This window comes from Arachis hypogaea, chromosome 15 (assembly GCF_003086295.3).
Source record: "Arachis hypogaea cultivar Tifrunner chromosome 15, arahy.Tifrunner.gnm2.J5K5, whole genome shotgun sequence".
In the NCBI taxonomy this organism is placed as follows: Eukaryota; Viridiplantae; Streptophyta; class Magnoliopsida; order Fabales; family Fabaceae; genus Arachis; species Arachis hypogaea.
The window spans coordinates 20,337,719-20,358,408 of record NC_092050.1 but is presented as its reverse complement, the minus strand read 5'-3'; the positions used below and the strand labels follow the sequence as shown (position 1 = coordinate 20,358,408).

The 20,690-nt window shown below is 37.0% G+C and overlaps 1 long non-coding RNA gene and 1 other non-coding gene across 2 annotated transcripts; both read left to right on the top strand.

Annotated features, from left to right (window-relative positions):
• On the top strand, nucleotides 1-1,661 carry LOC112748067 (uncharacterized). Its single transcript, XR_011872955.1, has 3 exons — nucleotides 1-1,044; nucleotides 1,118-1,307; nucleotides 1,414-1,661. It is a non-coding gene; the product is annotated as an uncharacterized lncRNA (long non-coding RNA).
• Nucleotides 1,662-20,336: 18,675 nt separating this feature from the next.
• Nucleotides 20,337-20,444, top strand: LOC112752158 (small nucleolar RNA R71). The gene has a single exon (XR_003176606.1). It is a non-coding gene; the product is annotated as a small nucleolar RNA R71 (small nucleolar RNA).
• Nucleotides 20,445-20,690: the final 246 nt, after the last annotated feature.

The following is a 20,690-nucleotide window of genomic DNA, read 5'->3' as shown; positions in this document are numbered from 1 at the left end:
TTAAAAAAAATTGAGATCTGAACCCTAGATCTATTCTCTGCCACCAGATTCATCTTCGCCATTATCACCATTAAGTTCGTTGTAGTGTTCGTAATCAGAGGGAGAGTAAGCTCGCCACTGTCGCCGTTCATGTCCTCGTCGTTGCCGCCATCAAGCTTCTATGTCAATGTCGTTGCTCGCCGTCTTCCTCTGATCATTTTGCCGTTGCTCGTCGTCGTGTCATTCTTTTCTCACCATCGCCTCCTCTGCTCAGTCCTTTGTCGCAGATTATCGCATCGCCGTCCAGATTTGTCGTTGCTCATCATTGTGTGGTTCTTTTCTCACCGTTGCCTCCTCTGCTTGCCGCCTCCTCTGGTCTCACTATTTTTCGTTGTTCTTCGCTTTTAGTGTTGTTTATTTTCGTCTAGTAGCCAAACTTGAGAAATTGAATCTATATACTATGTTTGATTCTGCGTATGACTTGCATTAACTGGTAGTGGTAGATGATATCTTCGTGCTTAAGCTAATTCGGCAGCTCCTCTCATTAGGGAAACTTTTTATTAATTTATTCATTTATGTATATGGAAGATATGGTTATGTTCTTCCTAACCGTAAATTAAATTATAAATTTTATTGAGTAAAGTATTAAATCTTATTTGAAGAAAAATTGGCATATAATACACAGAGTGGGGAATTTAGTATGCAATTCTTTGTAGTTAATTTTGGTCAAGTGAGAAAAAAAGGATTGGTCTTCGAATTCAGTATAATTTGTTTGAGATATGGTGAACCATGAGTAGAACATGTTTGTGAATTTACCTCAGTGAATGTACGTAGGTACACTTCGAATTATGAAGTGAGCATGTAATAGTTACTCACCGATTTTAACTAAGAATTCATATTACTTACTAGTGCGGAAAAGGGAATATGGTGTCACAAATAGTTGAGCTCCTCAAGAATTTGATTCCTCTGGAGCAGGAGTCAGTGGTATTAACCAAAGCCACTGTCAATGGTCTTGTTCTTGTGGACATCATAAATGGATTCTGTACTGTTGGTTCTGGAAATTTGGTACTCTTCATTTACTAGTATTCAGATTTGAGACCCTGCATGTGTGTTTGTGATTATTTTACTTGCTTTTTAGGCTCCAAGAGAAGCCAACAGACAGATATAAAGGATGATCAATAAATCAAAAAGGCTAGCAAGATTGTGCTATGAGAAGAAATTGCCAGTCATGGCTTTCCTGGATTCTCACCACCTAACAAGTCAGAGGACCCTTATCCTCCTCACTGTTTTTGTAGATTGGGTGAAGAAGAATAAGATCAACACAATGAGTAATTTGTGATTGTTTCTAGCAAAGTAAACTGCTGATTTTTTATATCATATCATTAAAAGTTATAACCACTAATGTAATGCATTTTCTTTTGTTGCTTGGATTAGGAAGCTGGTGGTTGTAGGCGTATGCACAGATATCTGCGTGATGGATTTCGTGTGCTCAACCATGTCTACTAAAAACCGCGGCTTTCTGGAGCCTCTAGAGAGCGTGGTGGTGTATTCGCGTGGCTGTGCAACCTTTGATATCCCACTTGAAGTAGCCTACGACACCAAAGGAACTCTAGCTCATCCTCAGGTTTACCTTATTTTCACTATTTCCTTTTCATATGCATGGCTTCTACTCGCTGAAGAGGTTTAAAGGCGAAATTGACATTCCCATTTATTCTGAATACTGAAAATCCTGACCGGGTAATAAAAAAGTCCTTAATTTGATTTTCTTATTAAGTATTGTATTTAAGCTTAAGAAGTTGTTACATTTATTGCATAAAATATGATATCAATTAATCCATTATTTTATTATTTCTATAAGGAAACTTCTTAACTACGCCATGCTTTTTGTTTCTAAGAGAAGGAATAATAAGTTGCGCGTTGTATTGAAGGAAATAGGAGAAAAAGAAGGAAATAGGAGAAAAAGAAGGCATTATATTATGTCATAGATGTCCCATTCAAGGATGGAATAGATGACCCTAGCTTTACTCAACTTTTCAAGACTGTAAGTCCAACTCCCTCTTACTTTGTCTCTGTGCATTATTTCTTACTTGATTGCGTTTAATCTGAAACTTTGAAAATTTTTATGCTATAGATCATTGTAAATCATGTTGCTTGTATGCGAAGTTTGTATTCGTAGGTTTTGATGAATGACAAACCAACAAACGACATGAAAGACAAACCAACAAACAACTTGAATGAACAAGCATGTTGAAAGATCAACCAACATTCAACGTTGAGGAATGAAGAGTTGAAAGCAACACAACAACAACAAGAAACTCAAGTCCACAACATTTGAAGACAAGTATAGTGTCTTAGGACTTAGGTAACTTCTTGTTAAGAACCAATTGCTAAATCTCTCAACACACACTCACAAAATGTTTTGATGCACATCTTGCAATTCGATGCTAGCCAAATGGTTTAAAAACTTGTTTTCAAAGGTACAAAAGCATAGGAATTGACTCCAACAAGTTTGAGATCAATCCTAAGTATTTTGAAGTGATTTTAAGCCATTCTTTAAGGTTTGCATCGATGCACACTCATCTTGCATCGATGCAAAGCATGCGACGACTTGTTGCATCGATGCAAAGATGTTTGCATCGATGCAACCTAGCTGAAAATTCAAATTTCAGCTTCAAAGACACATTTGCATCGATGCAAAGTGTTATGCATCGATGCAAATGATTCAAAAACATAAAAAACGGCTAGTTTTGACAAAAAGGCTCCATCCCATTAACTCCCCAACGTTTCTAAGGTTTGGGGAGTCTATAAATAGATGGATTGAAGCCTTATTTCATATACTTGAGTATTTGCAAACTATCTTGTTCATATTCTTTCATTCTACACAATTTTTTAAGGTGTTATAATACACAATTTGAGAGAGCAATATCAATTGGTTCAATAGTGCTAAACTTGTAATCATACACTCTTCTAGAGAGTACTCATTTCGTCTCAACAATTCTTTGAGAATTGTTTTCTTGTACACTTTGTAAATTGGAGTGTGATCTCCAAGGTTGAGTCAAGAGTTATAAACACTATAGTCGGTGAGGATACCAAAGAAGTATACTAAGTACTCAAGGTAAATCTTAGAGAAGGTATCTCTAAGTGGAGTGGGTTAGTATACGAGTGGGGATCATATACCGTGAGGTGTTAGAAACTAAGGACTCGGATTGTAAAAGGTTTTGCGCGAGCACCTTGAAGCTTGGCAATAGTGGAACTTCTCAATAGCGATTGAGAAAGAAAGTGGACGTAGGACAAGGATTGTGCCGAACCACTCTAAATAGCGTTTGCATCTCTCCAAACTCATCTCTTCAATATTATTGTCTTTTACCTTTGAGCAAATAAATTGTGATCGAAAAGTAGCTTCGTAAGTACTTAAGGAATAGCTTAAGTCCGATTGGTGAAAAGCTTGATCAATGTATTTGAGTTGGTGTCTATTGGAAAGTAAAAGCTCCTTATAAATGCTTAGCAATTGAGTTAAGCTCTTGGAAAAATACTAGTACAATAACACTTTTGTATATTGTCTTTAACTTTCGCAAAAAGATTCATTGTTGTTGCAATACTCAATTCACCCCCCCCCTCTTGAGTAATTGTGCATAGGTTCTACAAGTGGTATCAGAGCTTAACCCTTTGAAAGACTTAACCGTTTAAGGGAAAAGATCATGGCAAGCACAAGCTTTAACAACAACAACACTAGTGAAGGTAACTCAACCGCTAGACCTCCTCTTTTTAGCAGAACAAATTACTCTTATTGGAAAAATAAGATGAGAATTTGGATCCGTTCTCAAGATGTGAGAATTTGGAAAGTGATTGAGAATGGAAATCACATTCCAACAAAGACAACAAGCGCTAAAGAAGGAGAAGTCTCCGTCTCAAAGCAAGTACCGAAAGGAGAAGATGAATATAGTGACGATGATTGGAAGAAAGTGGCAATGAATGATAAAGCCATCAACTTCATTCATTGTGCACTTAACGAGCATGATTATATGAAGATCTCTACATGTGAAACCGCTAAAGAGATTTGGGATAAACTCCAAATCACTTACGAAGGAACCGACCACGTTAAAGAATCAAAGGTATTTATGTTAGTTCATGAATGGGAAAATTTTAAAATGAAAGATGAAGAGAGCATTGAAGAAGCTCTTGAAAGACTCTCCAAGATCTTCAACAACCTAAGCATGCTTGGCACAAAATACAATGATAAACAAATTGTGACCAAGGTGCTTACAAGCCTTACACCAAAATGGAACTCAAAAGTGAACGCCATTGTGGAAGGAAGGCTCTATGATCAACTTACATTTGATCAACTACGAGGTAATCTTCTCACCTATGAAATGACTATGCTAAATAGACAAAAAGGTGAAGAAAGCAAGAAGAAAAGTCTCGCCCTTAAAACAACATCACTACAAGAAGAGAGTGATGATAATGAAGAAGAAGGAGATGAAGAATTTGCACTCTTATTAAAAAGATTCAATAAGTTTGCAATGAAGAAAAACTTCAAGAGCAAAACAAAGGTACCAAAATGCTATGAGTGTGGAGAAGTTGGACACATTAAACCCAATTGTCCAAAACTTCAAAAGGAGGACAAAAACAAGAAATTTAAGAAGAAGGAGAAAGCATACATATCATGGGAGAACGAGGATGAATCCGACTCCGATGACGACGAGGTTGCAAATCTTTGCTTAATGGCAAGCGAAGAAAAGGTTAGTGATGACAACTCCACTTCTTTTAATTTACAAGATGAATATGATGCCTTACTTGAGGTGTACACAAAACTTACCCAAGATTATTCTCTCCTAAAGAAAAAGAATATGGATCTTTTAAAACAAAATGAGATGTTGAAAAACGAGAATATCAATCTTGGAAAAGATAAGTGTAGCACAAGTAGTGATCCATACAAATCTTGTAAAATGCATAAAAATGAAATTACAAATCTTAAGAACACTTTAGCTAAGTTCAATGAATCTTCAAAGAACTTAGATAAAATGTTGAAAAACCAAAAGCATGTTCATAATAAGGAAGGTTTAGGTTTTGAAAAAGGAAAATTTAAAAATACTAAAACTCCTATTAGGCAACCGCAAGCCCAAAAGGCAAGCATGCCTAAAAGGAATGAAGCCTTTAAACATCCTCCTCAACATGCTTCATTTAGAAATTATAATCACAATGCATATAGATCAAAAGATGTTGCATTTAGGAAACAACCTAGGCAACCATTTAGAAACATGCATAGGATGCATAATCCAAATGTCATATGTCATTATTGTAATAAAGTAGGTCATATAGCACCCGTATGCTTTACTAGAATTAAACATATAAACTTTCGTAGTCAAGATACGAGATGGGCACCTTATGGGCATTATGCTCATACTAACCATCAAGGACCCAAATTCACTTGGGTACCTAAATCCCAATTTTAATTGTTTTGTAGGTACGTGTTGGAGCTAAGGATACAAATTGGTATGTTGATAGTGGATGCTCCAAACACATGACCGGCGATGAATCAAAGTTCACCGCAATAGAGCCTACAAACGGAGGAAACGTGATCTATGGAGACAACAACACCGGCAAAGTAATCGGCGTTGGAAAAGTTGGTAAAAATTCTTCTACCTCCATAGATAATGTTATACTTGTCAAAGGTCTCAAACATAATCTCATTAGTGTTAGCCAACTTTGTGACAAAGGAAACTTAGTCACCTTTGATTCAAAATGTTGTTTGATAAAAAGGCAAGACACTAATGAAATTGTGCTAATTGGGCACCGTGTTGACAATGTATACATGATTAATCTAGATGAAGTTTCCTCAAATGATGTGAAATGCCTTGTTAGTAAAAATGATGAAACTTGGTTATGGCATCGTAGAGTAGCTCATGCTAACATGGACCATCTTAGCAAGTTGGTCTCTAAAGAGTTAGTAATTGGCTTACCAAAGCTACGTTTTGAAAAAGACGTCCTTTGCGACGCATGTCAAAAGGGAAAACAAGTAAAGGCCTCTTTTAAATCCAAAAACATTGTTTCAACAACAAGGCCATTACAACTTTTGCACATGGATTTATTTGGTCCTTCTAGGACTATGAGCTTTGGTGGCAATTACTATGCTTTAGTTATTATTGATGATTACTCTCGATTTACATGGACCTTGTTCCTAGCAAACAAGAGTGATGCATTTCGAGCATTCAAAAGATTAGCCAAAGTTATTCAAAATGAAAAGAATTTGCATATATCATCTATTAGAAGTGATCATGGTGGAGAATTTGAAAACAATCTTTTTGAAACTTTTTGTGAAGAAAATGGCATTGAGCATAATTTTTCCTCTCCTAGAACACCACAACAAAATGGTGTGGTTGAAAGGAAAAATCGTCATTTAGAAGAAATGGCGAGAACTATGCTCAATGAGGCTAATATTCCTAAGTACTTTTGGGCGGATGCAGTTAGTACCGCGTGTTATGTTATGAATAGGATTATCATTCGACCTATTCTTAAGAAAACACCGTACGAATTGTACAAAGGAAGAAAGCCAAATATTTCCCACCTTCACGTCTTTGGCTGTAAATGCTTTATTCTAAATCATGGAAAAGATAACTTAGGCAAATTTGATGCTAAGGCTGATGAAGGAATCTTCTTAGGCTACTCTTTAACTAGCAAAGCTTTTAGAGTATATAATAAACGCATCATGACTATGGAAGAAAGTATTCATGTCGCTTTTGATGAAACTAACCGTTGTTGTGCTAGAAAAGATTTTGATGAAAATGTAGAAAACTTTGATTCACTAAATTTGAATGGTGAAGACAAAGAAAAAGATTTAAATGAAACCTCTACAAGCTCAACAAAGGATAGTGTTCAAGTTGAAGAAATTGAACCATCACAAGCACAAATAAATGCACTTCCAAAGGACTGGCGTACTTCAAAGGATCATCCTCTAGACAACGTCATTGGTGATGTTTCGAAAGGGGAAAAGAAGGAACTTTCGTTAGCCAAACCAAATATTGCAAGGAATTGCTCAAAAGATTTGGAATGGACAATGCTAAGGCAATGGACACACCAATGAGCACTACTTGCTACCTTGACAAAGATGAACAAGGTAAAAACATAGATGTAAAGAAGTATAGAGGCATGATAGGATCATTACTTTATCTAACGGCAAGTAGGCCAGATATCATGTTTAGTGTATGCATGTGTGCGAGATACCAAGCTAATCCTAAGGAATCTCACTTAAGTGCGGTAAAAAGGATTATGAAGTATCTCATAGGAACATTAAATGTTGGATTGTGGTATCCGAAAGGATCTACTTGTGATTTGATTGGTTATTCCGATTCCGATTTTGCCGGTTGCAAATTGGATAGGAAAAGCACTAGCGGCACTTGTCACTTGCTAGGAAACTCTCTTGTTTCATGGCATAGTAAGAAACAAGTAAGTGTAGCCTTGTCTACCGCCGAAGCCGAGTATGTAGCCGCCGGTAGTTGTTGCGCCCAAATTTTATGGATGAAACAACAACTTGTGGACTATGGACTCATGCTTGATCACATTCCTATCAAATGTGATAATACTAGTGCAATAAATTTAACCAAGAATCCGGTTCAACATTCAAGAACCAAGCATATTGAGATTAGACATCACTTCATAAGAGACCATGTTGAAAAGGGTGATGTGGTTATTGAATTTGTCGAAACTAGTAAACAACTAGCGGACATCTTCACTAAACCTTTATGTAAAGAAAGTTTTTTTAACATCCGAAATGAACTTGGTATCTTGGATTCTAATCTAATATGATTTGTTTGAATTCATTGTATTTATATTGCTATTTTTGTATCTCTTACTAACTTAAGCATTGGAGATATCTAATTAGCCATTGTTTTGTAGGTTTATGAGTTGATGAATGAGTGATTAATCTTGAGGTAGATTGAAGAATTTGAAGATTATAAACAATGGAGGATCAACAAATTGAAGTTTATAATAGTTTAAGTGAGTATATACATGATGGAACTCAAAGGATTGAAGAAAGAACCACCAAAGGATGAAAATTTGGTGATTTTGGGCAAAATGATGTATGTTGCATCGATGCAAAGCCTATTGCATCGATGCAAACACGACCAAATTGCACAAAAACACGTGAATTTGGCATTTTTGAGCAACAAAACCCCACTTTTTCATCATCTTCAACCTCACAACTCATATCCCCACATTCAAACCTCCATAACCTCCAAAACAAGCTCACATATAGCTTCATACAACTCACAAAACTTAGATACCCACTACAAACAAATTACATATTTGAAGTCCCCACATTCTCCTCTACAAAACCCATAAAACAAAATCATCCACAATGCCTAGAATCAAGAGAACCATCAAGAAGTCAAAAGGCTCTTCAAGTGTGGTTCCACCTCCAAATGATCATCCTTTGGCAAGGTACTTTGCTTCTAATGAAGATCTTCAATTCTATGAGGCAAGGCTCGCCGGAAGAAAGGAAATTCCTCCGAGGTATTTGGATCCGACCCTTCTTGTCATTCATAAGTTTGATACTCTTAAGGCTATTCTAGTTCATCAAGGCCTCATGGATTTTGTTCAAATTAAGAGTAAATATTATCCGGATTTAGTTGCCATAGCCTATAGTACACTCATGCTTGAGATTAATGAGGAAGATGAATCAAATTTCACATTATTCTTCAAGATAGGAAGAAAGGATTATAGGCTAGATGGTGATGAGTTAGCCACCATTTGGGAGTTGCCAAATCAAAGTGACTTGTTTCAAGGTGGTAAAACCCCAATTGATGAATGGGGTTATTCAAAGGACAATGCCATGCATTTGTTCAACCTTGTACAAGGAGCTCACTCCAAAATTAGTTGCAATTCAATGAGTGCGGAACATAGAACTTTGTTATATCTAGTCACCTATGTATTGCAACCTAGAATATCCGGGCATGCGAATGTAAATGATGAAGATTTGATTGTCATGTGGGCTATGATGAATGGGATTAAGATTAATTGGCCATACTTTATAGTACAACATATGATTAGGCTCAAGATGAAGGATAAGAATGGTGGATTAGGATTCCTTTGCCTATGGTCTAAAGTCTTTGATTATGTTGGTATTGATATATCAAATGAGATTGCCAAGGAAGTACCACCTCAATCTTGTATCAACACTCATATTCTCAACAAAATGGGAAGAAGAAATGTTGATGAACAAGGTCCTCAAGAGCAAGCTCCTCCACAAGCACCTCAAGCTCAAGAACCACCCTCTTTGGTTGATGTAATGAGAGAATTACAATCCATCAACCAAAACATCCAAAGGATTGAAGTAGAGCATGGTAGGCAACTTGAAGCACTTAATCGTCGTGTGTCTCGTGTAGATCATCGCACGGGTCGCTTGGATCGTCGTATTGATGACTTATATGAGCATTTCGGCATCCACCTACCGTATGAAGAGGATAATGATGATGATGAAGACCAAGATTGATTGTCTCCTCTTCATCAAGTCACTTTTTATTGCTTTATGTTTATTTGATTATATGAATTGTTAAACTAACTCCTAGTAAGCTAAGGATTTCTATTATGGTTTAAATACTTTGATATTTCCTTCATAATTTTGTTTAATGATTAATGCTTGTATGCTTATTTGGTGAATAACTCAAAATAGGCTTGGTACCCCTATTTTAAGTTAATGTGCATGCCTTGATATATTTCACTTCTTTAGGGGGAATTATGCATGCTTGTTATATATAAAAAGAGGAAATCAAATTCTTTTTGAAAGGGGGAATATCTCATCCTTGAGATTAATAGAGATATTGAACTTAAAAAAAAAAATTCATTGTTTTATGCATGCTTCTATGACACATTTCAAACTCCTTTCTTTTTGATAATATCAAAAGGGGGAAGAAAAGTTTGAGGATATTTGAAGTTTTGAACTTTTGAAAAAGAAGAAGTTTGAGGATTTGAAAAGAAGAAATAAGTTTGCGAAACAATGATTTCAAAAAGACTTCCGCTAAGCAAAAACTTTTGATATCTAAATCGTTTTCTTTGATAAACGCCCTTTAAGGGAACAAATGCACATATTTAGGGGGAACTCCTGCAAAATTTTTTTGTGAAGTCTTCTCCAAAGCTTTCTATAAAACAAAGTGCATTATTGTTGCTTTCAAAATCATTTATAAATGCATATCCTCAAAATTGGTTTGTCATTATCAAAAAGGGGGAAATTGTAAATCATGTTGCTTGTATGCGAAGTTTGTATTCGTAGGTTTTGATGAATGACAAACCAACAAACGACATGAAAGACAAACCAACAAACAACTTGAATGAACAAGCATGTTGAAAGATCAACCAACATTCAACGTTGAGGAATGAAGAGTTGAAAGCAACACAACAACAACAAGAAACTCAAGTCCACAACATTTGAAGACAAGTATAGTGTCTTAGGACTTAGGTAACTTCTTGTTAAGAACCAATTGCTAAATCTCTCAACACACACTCACAAAATGTTTTGATGCACATCTTGCAATTCGATGCTAGCCAAATGGTTTAAAAACTTGTTTTCAAAGGTACAAAAGCATAGGAATTGACTCCAACAAGTTTGAGATCAATCCTAAGTATTTTGAAGTGATTTTAAGCCATTCTTTAAGGTTTGCATCGATGCACACTCATCTTGCATCGATGCAAAGCATGCGACGACTTGTTGCATCGATGCAAAGATGTTTGCATCGATGCAACCTAGCTGAAAATTCAAATTTCAGCTTCAAAGACACATTTGCATCGATGCAAAGTGTTATGCATCGATGCAAATGATTCAAAAACATAAAAAACGGCTAGTTTTGACAAAAAGGCTCCATCCCATTAACTCCCCAACGTTTCTAAGGTTTGGGGAGTCTATAAATAGATGGATTGAAGCCTTATTTCATATACTTGAGTATTTGCAAACTATCTTGTTCATATTCTTTCATTCTACAAAATTTTTTAAGGTGTTATAATACACAATTTGAGAGAGCAATATCAATTGGTTCAATAGTGCTAAACTTGTAATCATACACTCTTCTAGAGAGTACTCATTTCGTCTCAACAATTCTTTGAGAATTGTTTTCTTGTACACTTTGTAAATTGGAGTGTGATCTCCAAGGTTGAGTCAAGAGTTATAAACACTATAGTCGGTGAGGATACCAAAGAAGTATACTAAGTACTCAAGGTAAATCTTAGAGAAGGTATCTCTAAGTGGAGTGGGTTAGTATACGAGTGGGGATCATATACCGTGAGGTGTTAGAAACTAAGGACTCGGATTGTAAAAGGTTTTGCGCGAGCACCTTGAAGCTTGGCAATAGTGGAACTTCTCAATAGCGATTGAGAAAGAAAGTGGACGTAGGACAAGGATTGTGCCGAACCACTCTAAATAGCGTTTGCATCTCTCCAAACTCATCTCTTCAATATTATTGTCTTTTACCTTTGAGCAAATAAATTGTGATCGAAAAGTAGCTTCGTAAGTACTTAAGGAATAGCTTAAGTCCGATTGGTGAAAAGCTTGATCAATGTATTTGAGTTGGTGTCTATTGGAAAGTAAAAGCTCCTTATAAATGCTTAGCAATTGAGTTAAGCTCTTGGAAAAATACTAGTACAATAACACTTTTGTATATTGTCTTTAACTTTCGCAAAAAGATTCATTGTTGTTGCAATACTCAATTCACCCCCCTCTTGAGTAATTGTGCATAGGTTCTACAATCATCTCTAAAGTAGTGGAAACATATCAACCTGGTGCAATAGTTTTCCAGTGTGGAGCTGATTCACTTATTGGAGATTGCCTGGGTTGCTTCAATTTCTCTATTGATGGTGCATATCTCCCAGTAAATTTTCTTTTCTATTGAAAGTGTCATTGTTCTATGTTATTTCTAGATTGTGTGTTGGGTCATCTGTACAAATGCTAGTATCCTTTTCAATTATTTGATGGCTTGGCTTGATTAAAACATAAACTTTTGATGCTTCTTTACAGGTCATGATGAATGTGTCAGATTCATAAAGAGATTCAATTTTCCCTTGCTGGTGGGTTTATATCATTTTATATTTGCCTTAAATTTACTTATTATTTTTATTCAAATATACATGAGTGGACTTCTGCCACAGATCACATTGACATCCAAAAATTGGCTCTTAATCCTCTTGTGTATTTTTAAACTTCCTAAAATTGTAATGCAATGCTTGTTTTCAAGTTCCTTGCTTTTGGTTGGTATACATGCTGTGTCTATATATGCAGTTGACCTGATTTCTTTTCATTGTAGGTTTCTCCAGTGGTAATATTGATAGTGGTAATATTGAGAGTACCTTTGGGATATCAATCTTTTAGACTAGTGTAAGAAAAAGATTGTAGGTATTTTTGCAATCCTCTGACTTGTATGATCCAGAAGAAGTTCTTGACTTGATTGAAGGGTCAGAGTTATGGTTAGAAAAAGTAAATTTTAAGTCTTCTAATTGTGTTATACTGTTATCTTAAACTCTGTTTATCTGACTTTGGTTATTATACATAATTCTTTGTCTGTGATCATTATCATACACTGATTTTATTTATTGAGCTTATCTGTATGTATATACACTGATTTTATTTATGTCTTAAAATATTATTATGTCTGTTGGCTCACAGAAAGTTGGAAGACAGTGAGGCTGCTAAGGAGTATTGTGCTGAAATTGGCAGACCTGATGCTTACCGGCAGTATGTCTCCCTTGAACCCTTTCAATACTTTATTTATCTATTTAGAAGTTCTTTTGCACATTATAATGGAATTTTGCATTCTTAAATGTGATGATGGCCTCAGGTTTCTTGAAATGTATTTGGATCCACAAGATGGTAAGGAGCCCATGTTTAATGCTGCTGTTCGCCTTCTCCACAATCATGGAGAATCATTGGACCTTTTGCAAGTTTTAGAGGTATTATATCACTAAAGCATTTTTAATTATACTACAATTGTGAATATTTTGCAACCTGTATCATTGGACACAGAAGACAGATTAATATAAAGAAGCAGTTGATCACTCATGAGAATTGATGGTTGTTTTCCACCCTTCCCAGCCACGTTCCTCTTCCCTATTTGATAATTAATACATCTGGAGCATTTTTCATGTTTAATTCCATGATATATATATATATATATATATATATATATATATATATATATATATATATTAAGTTGTAGATTCTACCATCATGAATGTTTGAATCAAATACTTTTGTTCTTGGGCTGTATTACCGATCTGGATGGGGGTGTCTCTGAATTGTAAAGAATTTTTTGACTGTGTTTTGAATTGTCAAGATATATATATATATTAAGTTGTAGATTCTACCATCATGAATGTTTGAATCAAATACTTTTGTTCTTGGGCTGTATTACCGATCTGGATGGGGGTGTCTCTGAATTGTAAAGAATTTTTTGACTGTGTTTTGAATTGTCAAGATTTAGTTTTTAAATTTTAATATTAAAAAATATCTAATTTGAGAGTATGTAAATGAGATGAGATTAATGAATGATTTGAATTTAAAAATAAATAAATAATTATAGGATTTGTGGAAGTTTAAAAATTTCACAAAATAATTATTTTTTTTAATTAAAAAATTAATTTGTGGGGGTTTTGAACTGTCACAAAAGTGATTTAAAATTGCCACAAAATCTAATATAAAACCTTCACTAAACACATACAAAACCCCCCCCACAAAAGACCTCGTGACACCTCAAATTTTGGAAGTTTTAGAAACCCCCACAAACCATTTGGTGGGGGTTATAAATCTCCACAAATAAGAAAAAAACGGCCACAAATAAGCAATAGCTTGTAGTGTTCTATAGTCACTGGTGCACGAAATTGCGATCATTAACAATGGCGCCAAAGACTTGGTGCTCTCAAACGTGAATCACACTTTGTCACAACTTCGCACAACTAACCAACAAGTGCACTGGGTCGTCCAAGTAATAAACCTTACGTGAGTAAGGGTCGATCCCACGGATATTGTCGGCTTGAAGCAAGCTATGGTCACCTTGTAAATCTCAGTCAGGCGGATTCAAATAGTTTTAGCGATTTGATAATTAAAAGATAAATAAAACGTAAAATAAAGATAGAGATACTTATGTAATTCATTGGTGAGAATTTCAGATAAGCGTATAGAGATGCTTTCGTTCCTCCTGAACCTCTGCTTTCCTGCTGTCTTCATCCAATCATTCCTACTCCCTTCCATGGCAAGCTGTATGTTGGGCATCACCGTTGTTAATGGCTACATCTCGTCCTCTCTGTGAAAATGGTCCAATGCGCTGTCACTGCATGGCTAATTATCTGTCGGTTCTCGATCATACTGGAATAGGATTTACTATCCTTTTGCGTCTGTCACTACGCCCAGCACTCACGAGTTTGAAGCTCGTCACAGCCATCCCTTCCCAGATCCTACTCGGAATACCACAGACAAGGTTTAGACTTTCCGAATCTCAAGAATGGCCGTCCATGGATTCTAACTTATACCACGAAGATTCTAATATCTCGGACTCGGTCCTCTGTATTAAATATCTAAGAGATATTCATTCTAGCTTGTTTGCATGTAGAACGGAAGTGTTTGTCAGGCACGCGTTCATAAGTGAGAATGATGATGAGTGTCACATAATCATCACATTCATCATGTTCTTGGGTGCGAATGAACATCTTAGAATAGGAATAAGCTTGAATTGAATAGAAAAATAATAGTACTTTGCATTAATTTTTGAGGAACAGTAGAGCTCCACACCTTAATCTATGGTGTGTAGAAACTCTACCGTTGAAAATACATAAGTGATAATGGTCCAGGAATGGCCGAATGGCCAGCCCCCATAAAGGTCTAAGATAGCATAAAACTGATCAAAGATGATCCAAAGATTCTGAATACAATAGTAAAAAGTTCTATTTATACTAAACTAGTTACTAGGGTTATAGAAATAAGTAAATGATGCAGAAATCCACTTCCGGGGCCCACTTGGTGTGTGCTTGGATTGAGCATTGAGCTTTACACGTGTAGAGGCTTCTCTTGGAGTTGAACGCCAGTTTGTAACCTGTTTCTGGCGTATAACTCCACTTTGCAACCTGTTTCTGGCGTTTAACTCCAGAATAGCGCAAGAAGCTGGCGTTGAATGCCAGTTTGCGTCATCTAAACTCAAACAAAGTATGAACTATTATATATTTCTGGAAAGCCCTGGATGTCTACTTTCCAACGCAATTGAGAACGTGCCATTTGGAGTTCTGTAGCTCCAGAAAATCTACTTTGAGTGCAAGGAGGTCAGAATCCAACAGCATCTGCAGTCCTTCTTCAACCTCTGAATCTGATTTTTGCTCAAGTCCCTCAATTTCAGCCAGAAAATACCTGAAATCATAGAAAAACACACAAACTCATAGTAAAGTCCAGAAATGTGAATTTTATTTAAAAACTAATAAAAATATACTAAAAACTAACTAAATCATACTAAAAACTATGTAAAAACAATGCCAAAAAGTGTATAAATTATCCGCTCATCACAACACCAAATTTAAATTGTTGCTTGTCCCCAAGCAACTGAAAATCAAATAGGATAAAAAGAAGAGAATATACTATAAATTCCAAAATATTAGTGAAACTTAGCTCCAATCAGATGAGCGGGACTAGCAGCTCTTTGCCTCTTGAATAGTTTTGGCATCTCACTTTATCCATTGAAGTTCAGAATGATTGGCATCTATGGGAACTTAGAATTTAGATAGTGTTATTGATTCTCCTAGTTCAATATGTTGATTCTTGAACACAGCTACTTTATGAGTCTTGGTCGTGGCTCTAAGCACTTTGTTTTCCAGTATTACCACCGGATACATAAATGCCACAGACACATAACTGAGTGAACCTTTTCAGATTGTGACTCAGCTTTGCTAAAGTTCCCAATTAGAGGTGTCCAGGGTTCTTAAGCACACTCTTTTTTTTGCTTTGGACCTTGATTTTAACTGCTCATTCTCAAGTTTTCACTTGACACCTTCACGCCACAAGCACATGGTTAGGGACAACTTGGTTTAGCCGCTTAGGCCAGGATTTTATTCCTTTAGGCCCTCCTATCCACTGATGCTCAAAGCCTTGGATCCTTTTTATTACCCTTGCCTTTTGGTTTTAAGGGCTATTGGCTTTTTGCTCTTGCCTTTTGGTTTTAAGAGCTTTTGGCTTTTTTTTTTGCTTGCTTTTTCTTTTTCTTTCTCTTTTTTTTCGCCATTTTTCTTTTCCCCTTTTTTTTCTTTCACAAGCTTTTGTATTCACTGCTTTTTCTTGCTTCAAGAATCATTTTTATGATATTTCAGATTATCAAATAATATGTCTCTTTTTCATCATTCTTTCAAGAGCCAACATATTTAACATTCATAAACAACAATATCAAAAGACAAATGCATTGTTCAAGCATTCATTCAGAAAACAAAAAGTATTGTCACCACATCAAAATAATTAAACTAATTTCAAGGATGAATTCGAAATCATGTACTTCTTGTTCTTTTGTTTTTAGAACATTTTTCATTTAAGAAAGGTGATGGATTCATAGGACATTCATAACTTTAAGGCATAGACACTTAGACACTAGTGATCATATAGTAAAGACACAAACATAAATAAAACATAAAGCTCAAAAATCGAAAAACAGTAAAATAAATAGACAAGGAGATTAAGGAATGAGTCCACCTTAGTGAGGATGGCGTCTTCCTCTTCTTGAAGAACCAATGGTGCTTTTGAGCTCCTCTATGTCTCTTCCTTGTCTTTGTTGCTCCTCCCTCATAGCTCTTTGATCTTCTCTAATCTCATGGAGAATGATGGAGTGCTCTTGATGTTCCACCCTTAGTTGTCCCATGTTGGAACTTAATTCTCCTAGGGAGGTGTTGATTTGCTTCCAATATTTTTATGGAGGAAAGTGCATCCCTTGAGGTATCTCAGGGATTTCATGGTGGGAAATTTCCTCATGCTCTTGCTGAGGTACATGATCTCTTGTTTGCTCCATCATTTTCTTAGTGATGGGCTTATCCTCTTCAATGAGGATGTCTTCCTCTATGTCAATCCCAGCTGAATTGCAGAGGTGGCAAATGAGGTGAGGAAAGGCTAACCTTGCCAAAGTGGATGACTTGTCATCCACCTTATAGAGTTCTTGAAGTATAATCTCATGAACTTCCACTTCCTCCCCAATCATGATACTATGGATCATGATAGCCCGATCTATAGTAACTTCAAACCGGTTGCTAGTAGGAATGATTGAGCGTTGAATAAACTCTAACCATCCTCTAGCTATAGGCTTAAGGTCCAGTCTTCTCAATTGAATCGGATTGCCTCTTGAGTCAACCTTCCATTGAGCTCCTTCTACACATATGTCCATGAGGACTTGGTCCAACCTTTGATCAAAGTTGACCCTTCTAGTGTAGGGGCGTGCGTTTTCTTCCATCATTGGCAAGTTGAACGCTAGCCTTACATTTTCCGGACTGAAATCTAAGTATTTCCCCCGAACCATGGTGAGCCAATGCTTTGGATTCGGGTTCACACTTTGATCATGGTTCCTAGTGATTCATGCGTTCGTATAGAACTCTTGAACCATTAAGATCCCGACTTGTTGAATGGGGTTGGTGAAAACTTTTCAACCTCTTCTTTGGATCTCAAGTCGGATCTCCGGATACTCATTCTTTTTTAGCTTGAAAGGAACCTCAGGGATCACTTTTTCTTGGCCACAACTTCATAGAAGTGGTCTTGATGGACCTTTGAGATGAATCTTTCCATCTCCCATGACTCAGAGGTGGAAGCAATTGCCTTCTCTTTCCTCTTTCTTGAGGATTCTCTGGCCTTAGGTGCCATTGATGGTTATAGAAAAACAAAAAGCAATACTTTTTACCACACTAAACTTAAAATGTTTGCTCGTCCCCGAGCAAAAGAAGAAAGAAAGAAGGAGAAGAAGAAAAAGAATGGAGGAGAGGGAGAGGGGTGTGTATTCGGCCAAGGGAAGAAGAAAGGGTTGTGTTGTGTGAAAATGAAGAAGGAATGAGGGATTTATATAGGGTGGGATGGGGTTTAGGGTTCGGCCATTAGGGTTAGGTTTGGGAGGGAAAATAGTTTGAATTTTGAAGGTAGGTGGGGTTTTTGGGGAAGAGAGGATAGATGTGAGTGGTGAAGAAGGGATGGGGAAGAGTGATTGAGGTGATTGGTGAAGGGTATTTGGGGAAGAGAGTTATGAAAAGGTGTGAAGAGGAGAGAAGAAGTGGTAGGGATCCTGTGGGGTCCACAGATCCAGTGGGGCCAAGGACTTAACATCCCTGCTCCAATTAGGCGTGTAAAACGCCCTTGCTGTGCAATCCTGGCATTTAACGCCAGACTGCTACTTGTTTCTGGCGTTAAATGCCCAAATGTAGCCTGTTTCTGGCATTTAACGCCAGATAGATGCTTGTTTCTGGCGTTAAACGCCGGCTTGGTGCTTGTTTCTGGCGTTAAATGCCAGACAGATGCTTGTTTCTGGCGTTTAAATGCCAGAATGCTCCTCCTCCAGGGTGTGCTATTTTTAATGCTGTTTTTTATTCTGTTTTTGATTTTTCAGTAGTTTTTGTGACTCTCCATGATCATCAACCTAATAAAACACGAAATAACAAAAAGAAAATAAAATAGATATGATTAATTAACACTGGGTTGCCTCCTAACAAGTGCTTCTTTAATGTCAATAGCTTGACAGTGAGCTCTCATGGAGCCTCACAGATAATCAGAGCAAGGTTGGAATCTCCCAACACCAAACTTAGAGTTTGACTGTGGGGGCTTTAGTTGACTCTGCAGTAAGAGAAGCTTTTCATGCTTTCTCTCCATGGTTACAGAAGGAGAACCTTGAGTCTTAAACACAAGGTAGTCCCCATTCAGTTGAAGGACCAACTCTCCTCTGTCCACATCAATCACAGCTCTTATTGTGGCTAGGAAGGGTCTTCCAAGGATGATGGATTCATCCTCATTCTTTCCAGTGTCTAGGATTATGAAATCAGCAGGGATGTAAAGGCCTTCAACCTTTACTAACACGTCCTCTACTTGTCCATAAGGCTGTTTTCTTGAGTTGTCTGCCATCTCTAATGAGATTCTGGCAGCTTGCACCTCAAAGATCCCAAGTTTCTCCATTACAGAGAGTGGCATTAAGTTTATTCCTGACCCCAGGTCACACAAAGCTTTCTTAAAGGTCATGGTGCCTATGGTACAGGGTATTAAGAATTTTCCAGAATCCTGTTTCTTTTGAGGTAATTTCTGCCTATCCAATGCATTTAGTTCATTGGTGAGCAAGGGAGGTTCATCTTCCCAAGTCTTATTACCAAATAGTCTGGCATTTAGCTTCATGATTGCACCAAGGTACTTAGCAACTTGCTCTTCAGTAATGTCTTCATTCTCTTCAGAAGAAGAATACTCATCAGAGCTCATGAAGGGCAGAAAGAGGTTCAATGGAATCTCCATGGTCTCTAGATGAGCCTCAGATTCCTTTGGTTCCTCAAAGAAAAACTCCTTATTGGTCACTGAATGTCTCAAGGAGGTCTTCCTCACTAGGATTCACGTCCTCTTCCTCCCTTGTAGGTTCGGCCATGATGGTCAAGTCAATGGCCTTGCACTCTCTCTTTGGATTTTCTTCTGTATTGCTTGGGAGAGTACTAGGAGGAGTTTCAGTGACCCTTTTACTCAGCTGGCCCACTTGTGCCTCCAAATTTCTAATGGAGGACCTTGTTTCATTCATGAAACTCACAGTGGCCTTAGATAGATCAGAGGCTATATTTGCTAAGCTAGATGGGTTCTGCTCAGAATTCTCTGTCTGTTGCTGAGTGGATGATGGAAAAGGTTTGCTATTGCTAAACCTGTTTCTTCCACCATTATTAAAGCCTTGTTGAGGCTTTTGTTGATCCTTCCATAAGAAATTTAGATGATTTCTCCATGAGGGATTATAGGTGTTTCCATAGGGTTCACCCATGTAATTTACCTCTGCTATTGCAGGGTTCTCAGGATCATAAGCTTCTTCTTCAGAAGATGCCTCTTTAGTACTGTTGGATGATTCCTTCAATCCATTCAGACTCTGAGAGATCATATTGACTTGCTGAGTCAATATTTTATTCTGAGCCAATATGGCGTTTAGAGTATCAATTTCAAGAACTCCCTTCCTCATAGGCGTCCCATTACTCACAGGATTCCTTTCAGAAGTGTACATGAACTGGTTATTTGCAACCATGTCAATAAGTTCTTGAGCTTCTGCAGGCGTTTTCTTTAGGTGAATGGATCCACCTGCAGAATGGTCCAATGACATTTTAGATAATTCAGACAGATCATCATAGAATATATCCAGGATGGTCCATTCTGAAAGCATGTCAGAAGGACACTTTTTGGTCAGTTCCTTGTATCTCTCCCAAGCTTCATAGAGGGACTCACCTTCTTTCTGTTTGAAGGTTTGAATATCCACTCTAAGCTTACTAAGATTTTGAGGAGGAAAGAACTTGGCTAAGAAAGCCGTGACCAGCTTATCCCAAGAGTTCAAGCTGTCTTTAGGTTGAGAGTCCAACCATATTCTAGCTCTGTCTCTTACAGCAAACGGGAAAAGCATAAGCCTGTAGACCTCGGGATCAACCCCATTGGTCTTAACAGTATCACAGATTTGCAAGAATTCAGTTAAGAACTGAAAAGGATCTTCTGATGGAAGTCCATGAAACTTGCAGTT